At 46.1% G+C, this 6,431-nt stretch overlaps 1 long non-coding RNA gene across 1 annotated transcript; it reads left to right on the forward strand.

Annotated features, from left to right (window-relative positions):
- Window positions 1-4,062: 4,062 nt before the first annotated feature.
- LOC123092165 (uncharacterized) lies at window positions 4,063-5,957 on the forward strand. The gene is made up of 2 exons (XR_006444363.1): window positions 4,063-4,613; window positions 5,440-5,957. It is a non-coding gene; the product is annotated as an uncharacterized lncRNA (long non-coding RNA).
- The last annotated feature ends 474 nt before the right edge of the window (window positions 5,958-6,431 follow it).

Genomic DNA, 6,431 nt, shown 5'->3' on the forward strand with positions numbered 1-6,431 from the left:
TCTTGAAGCCTCGCAAGGAATCTAGGCTAGAAATAAGAACACACAAGGGACACGAGATTTATACTGATTCAGGCCACCATTATGGTGTAATACCCTACTCCAGTGTGTGGTGTGATGGATTGCCCTAGGGGCTGATGAACAATACAGAGGAAGAACAGCCTCGTGAGAGGTGTTCTTGAGCTGGTGCGATGAACTGCTTGGGTGAGTTCAGTCGCCTCTTTCTCTCTAGTCTACCCAAAATCTCTCCCCCTTACTCTGTGGTGGCTAGCTCTATTTATAGAGGGAGGTCCTGGGCCTCTTCCCAAATAATGAGCAGAAAGGGCGTCAACAATTGGCCATTTTGAAGGGGAACATCTAGTACACTTATCCTGACTAAAGTTGGTCTTCGACTGTCAAAGACTCTGACGGTGACGTCGTTCTGGGCTCCACGGTGACCTCCATCCTGCCGTCCCACTGATCTTGGTCTTGTTGCACCGAAACAGTAACCTTTGCCTGATGCCTTGGCCTGTGCTTCCCCCCTTTGCACCAAAGGGGAAACAAGGACACTGCACAAGCCGGCGCCCGCCTGGCGCCCTCCTGGTCTCGATCGTCATGGCTTGCGTCACGAGCACCTCGCGAGGTACTCTGCCTTGATCTCTCCGCCTCCTCGTGAGCCCGCCTAATGAGGGTGCTCCTGAGGAAGCTTCCTATCGTCCGCCCCGCGAGTTTTGGCCCCTCACGAGGGTCTTGCGCTTGAGCTGATGAAGCTCGGCTGCACTGTGCCTCCGCTTGAGCCACGTCGCAGGCCGCAGGCAGGCAAGTCTGGGGACCCCCGTTCCCAGAATGCCGACAGTAGCCCCGGGGCCCAAGGTGCGCCTGGACTTGGCTTAGCAGAGAAGCGAAGGGTCTGAAGCGCCGCGGGCCCCAATAGCCTGCGGCCTTGGGCGCCGTGTGGCGATTGATTGGACATGGGCATTTCCGCTTCCCCATGATGCCTCATTACGCGCCCAGCTAGGCGGACCCGTGGTTGCATACAACTATTCCCCTTTCGCCGTTCGCGCGCTTCCTGCCCTTCCTCCTTCCTCGAGCTCCAACCCCCGCCTCCAATCCAACTCGAACTCTCCCCCCTTCCCATCGTCATGGCGCCAACGAAGAAGGAAATGGGAAAGAAGCCCGCGCCTTCACCCCGCTCGTCTCCGGTGGCGGCCCCCGCCGTTGATCGGTCAATCATACTCAACCCTGAAGCCTTGGACAAGGTCCGTTCTGCTCTTGCCTCCATCTTCAACGAGTGCGGCAGGACCACAGTCTGGCCTGCGTCCCATGCCTCCTTTGATAGGATCGTCACGGAGGTCCGGTTCTTCGCCGATGCCCTGTGGGCGGGTCTGGTTCCTCCCTTTTCCGCTTTCTTTAATGCGGTGCTCTCCCATTCTCAGATTCACATGATGCACTCGGGGCCTGAGTCCATTACCCTTCTGGCTGTTTTCGCCTTTGTTTGCGAGGCAATGATGGGCATTCCTCCTTCTGTTGCCCTCCCGCGCCACTTCTTCTCCCCACTCAATGCTCGGGGTGTGTGAGCTTCCTCGCCGTGCCAGAGACGGCTGCTTCGGGGATCAATTTCGGCCTTCCTTCTTTAGTTGTTTGCTTAAATCGTATCTCAGCCGACGTACTTTCCATCTTGCAATCTCGTCCTCAAACCATTTTTGATAAATCACCATGTTATATCTTTCCCTTATTACATGGAATATGCTTCTTTTTTGTCGGTGTATGTGTCTTCAACTCGTGTTATTGGGCAATAATTGTTTCCTTTCAACCTCCTTTTGCAAACAGGGCTATCCATTTTCACCTCGTTGGTATTGCGACCTTTTGGTAAACTGCACAAATCACTTTTTTCTTAAGAGTGTTTTATGCAGTTCCATCAAAATGTCACATGAGCAACGTTTTTACATTTCTGTGGGACTGCGGAAAGGGAGATTGGTTTTGCTATCCTCCTCATCCAACTCCGTGCCTAATCTTCTCCAACAAAGAAGTTAGTCCTAAAGAAAGATCGTAGAGGTGATCGGCTTCTATTTGTGTGTGTTATGTTTCATCATCTAGTTCCACTATTATTGTAATCACACTGACTGGATATCTTTGCAAACAGGGATGGTCCGCTCGATTTTTGTGGAGCTGCACAAAATGATCGGATTGTGGTTTCCTCCATACACCTCTTTTTTTGCTACAGAGCTGGGTGAAACAAGCTGCCAAGCAATGAACGCTGTGCCAAGGAAATGGAGCCATGCCTACGAACAACATCGATCAATTTCTTTTTTTTATTTGTACACCTTCTCACAACTTTATCTTCAGTTGTGATGTGAATATTGACGCTGATCTACGAACCATTGAGATGCATTAGCCATGGTAGCTGTGACGTCCCGTTACGTCCAACAGAGTCAGGCGTAACGGAAGCCGTCACTTCAGAGTTGCATCAGGATCAGTTAAGAAAAACAGTATCATGTACAAGACGAAGCAGCTGCCATGAGTAGGCAAGCTTTTATTACATAGACACCTCAAGTGTCGACTAAGCCTAAGCGACCATGACGATAGATTGTCACCCATTTCTAGTGCGAGCCTTCTAGACCAACCATGGAGGGCATCTACTCTTCATAGACTTGATTGCCAACATCCTCATAATCATACTCCACTTCAGAATAACCAGAGTCGTCAAGATCACCAGACTCATCATAAGTACCATTCTCTAGTGCCTCAGAGTTCTCATAACTCCCTTGTTCTGAAAAAAACATAAGTGCAGCTGAGTACGTATAAAATACGTAATCCGCAAGTCGCAGGGAAAAGTGGATGTATGAGTTTTTTTAAAGAGGAAAAACTTTATCGGCCATGGCTACCACCACCGAGCCATTAGCTCAAAATACTTTGTAGGTAAAAAAAATATATTTTCCCTTAACCTATTATGTTGAAAATTAATTTTATTTATAAAATCTACTAGCGATAGAGCGATGTGGGATCTTACATCCTGTGTTACAGGAAAACCCACACGACGCACTTCCAACCCCGAAAGCTGGGAGTGATATCACATTTATTCTGATCAGAGATGTACTGCTTTGCCCATAGCATCACTAGGTCCAAGTCGTCCATGCGCTACTCGTGCGCACGATTAGACCAAGGAACCAGAACCTTTAACCAGCCCGTAGACTACCTCTGCTTTTCCACCTTGCCTTACTATAGGCCCGCGGGTCTAGACCCCTGACCGGCGGTCCCACCCTAGGGTGACTGTACCTACCCGGGTACAACCACCTTCTCACTCATGCAGAGGTAGCTACTTGGCATGGGTAGTCGGTTCAGCCCGTCCCATTCCAGGTCTATGGTCAGTATGGTTTGTGCCGCTTTTGACGTAAGCGCTAGTTGGTTGTGTCCTAATGTAATATCCTATATAGAGGAGTCTGCCATCCAAGCCAACCCTAAACGGATTGCCTTCACCAACATGAGCTCCCCTACCCACCAAATTTTTATTTATAATGTAATCCTGCCCGAGTCACGACTACTTAATATAGATACTTCACCTGATCTGGTCCAATTGCCAAATCAGTGGATCCACCTGATCCAAATTTCATTTTATTTATGAAAAGTATTTATTTTTAGTTCTTATGCAAAATTTTGGAAATGACCCATAGCCCGGAAAACATTTATCAAGACATGATCAAGGAGATGACGACTTGCCGGGTAGCGCTCCGACCAACTCGGAACCACCAGATGTGGGTCCTATGCCTGATAATTATTTCACAAAGAAGTTTATATTTTTCCCTAATCAAGATCCAAGCATCAAGCAACACTTCCATACGGTGCAATCCATTTTAATTAAAGAGGTAATGATACATGCTAGTGTGTAATTAGAAGCAAAATGCATACAGCACATCAAGAAGTACTCCCTCCGTTCCAAAATAATTGTCTTTCTAGCCATCTCAAATGGACTACAACATACGGATGTATGTAGACATGTTTTAGAGTATAGATTCACTTATTTTGCTTCGTATGTAGTCACTTATTGAAATCTCTAGAAAAACAATTACTTCGGAACGGAGGGAGTAGTACGCACGTGCACATCACAAAGAGCAAGCAAGCAAGCTCAAAAGGAAAAAACGTGTTTAGCTGGTCGAACCCAACCCCGGCAGAAATATCATTTCTTTTTTCTCCAACTAGTCATCTTCCCCAGCTCTCTACCTCTCTCTCTCTCACTATCACTGGTATGCTCAGCCACGAACAGAACCAACTCCATCTCTCTCTCCCTAACTACAGAGCAGGTCGCCGCCGGCTCGATCTGCCACTTCCGGACATCTCCGGCGACACCGTGGACACCCACAGAATCCCCTCGACTCCCTCTACCATATCCCCCCATTTATTTGATCCGCCGCCGCCAAAATCGCCGCCACCCTCAAACCCCAGCGTCGTCTGCATCGGGTCCGATGGGTTCACCACGGGCCGCAGTAGCAATGGCATATCCCTGCCTACAACCTCCTCCAGCAGAGCTGCACGCACGAGGCATGCAACTACGGCCGTCGGGAGCGAGCATCTTAACCGGCGCGGCTCCGGCAACATGGCCGCTACCGGCGCCTGGCTCGCCTTTGTCTACTGCTACTAGTGTAAGTGTCAGTCCAAATTTCTCTCTGTGCAGTGTTCTTACCTCTACTGCTAGTGTTTGTGCTATGACTCCCCTTACTGCCATGCTTCTTGTTAATATCAAGACCAAGGAATTAATCAAGCTTTACTCGATGGTGTGGACGTGGTCTCCAGATTTATTCTATATTGTTTATTCAATTTTTAGCTCTACTACACTATCCTCGCACTACTATGATTCTTTTTTAATTAAGCTCATAACTAGGAATTAACCAGTGAATTCCTACTATTACCGACTTGATCAAAAAGCGACAAGTTAATTGCTTCTGATAGTTAGGTGCTGCCACAAACTAAATCTAAATGTTGCTTCTACTGTGTGTGCGCGTGCACTCATTTCTGGACCCTACAATAGTCAAGTGAACATTGACATTGATCACTCAAAACATACTTAGAAAGGGGATCAGGAAAGGGAAAATAAAAGGATAACAGGAATTTATTTGTACAAGATTTGCACAAAGTATGTTTATTTATTTTTCTGTTTTCAGAATGAGGCATGTGCAAATGAGACATGGCAAACATTAGCCAAACAGTGTTCAATACAACTAGGAAGGGATCATTAAGATGAGTAGCATACACAGGAAGCTTGAGCTATTAGCTGTACATGTAAATCTTAGCAAGTTAATATTTGGGATTTAATTCTCAGCATGACATGTCTATTATATACATAGATCTAGTACAAGACAGAGATGGACATGCATATTACACATGCATCACTAAACCACCATGTACCAATTTGTCTTCATCTAATTTATGTGCTTTCTTTTTCTAACCATCATTCTTCTTTTTACAAAGTAACTAGAGTCCAAAAGATCAGGTGTTCATGTTCTAAGCAAAGGTGAAGATGGATCAAGCAAACAAAGCTGCAAAAGCAAGGCACTTGAATAGTACCTGATGGCAACTCAGCATCCGACCAAAAGAGTGGATGGGGATGGTGGGGAGAGCTTGGTTCTCTCTTGTGCGTGTTGTGTGCAGTAGAGGAAGTCAAAGGTGAAAGGAGGAGGCTGCTATTTATAGTAGTGTAGGGTGCTAGGTCGGTTTGGTAAAAGAGAGATGTGGCTGACATGCATGGTTGCATGAGCATGCAAGCCTCCACAAGTAATCATGTGAGTTGTACAACGGACAAGTGTATAGTGCATGGTTCGACACGAGATGGCATATAATTTGTGTGTAAGGAATGAGACAAGGGACTAATTATAAATCTGCAAACAATAAGGGAGTTGGAGAAGAACCATTGTACATGGCTAAATACTAACTTTTTTGGTTGCAATAAATTTTTGATATTAGTGTTGTGGTTAATTATAATTATTCAACTAACTATGCCTTGTGACACTGGTGTAACATAGCGCCGTCAAAAATATTGTTATCTAATTTTGAGGGTTTTTACATCCCTTCCCCCTTCGAAAAATTTCGTCCTCGAAATTTGAGTTGTGACTCGTATAGGCTGGCCCAAGTCTAACCCTCTCAGTCTAATCATGTATAGGCTAGCATTAAAGATTATACACTCAATGCATATGGGATTGTTGTGGAAGACATGCTCAACAATTATTGGGCCTCCGAGTGAGTCTACTTCTATGAGTTTGGCTAGGGAGGTTCGGTCCAAACTACATGTCTCAGCAAAGTGTCGGGATATGAAAGGATATGTTGCCCTTGATGTAATAAAATAAATAATAATAATACTAAGACTACTTCAAGAGGGATTTGTAGGTTACTGATGACCCACAAGTGTAGGGAATCTATCGTAGTCCTTTCGATAAGTAAGAGTGTCGAATCCAATGAGGAGCAGA

This window comes from Triticum aestivum, chromosome 4B, assembly GCF_018294505.1.
Source record: "Triticum aestivum cultivar Chinese Spring chromosome 4B, IWGSC CS RefSeq v2.1, whole genome shotgun sequence".
NCBI lineage: Eukaryota > Viridiplantae > Streptophyta > Magnoliopsida > Poales > Poaceae > Triticum > Triticum aestivum.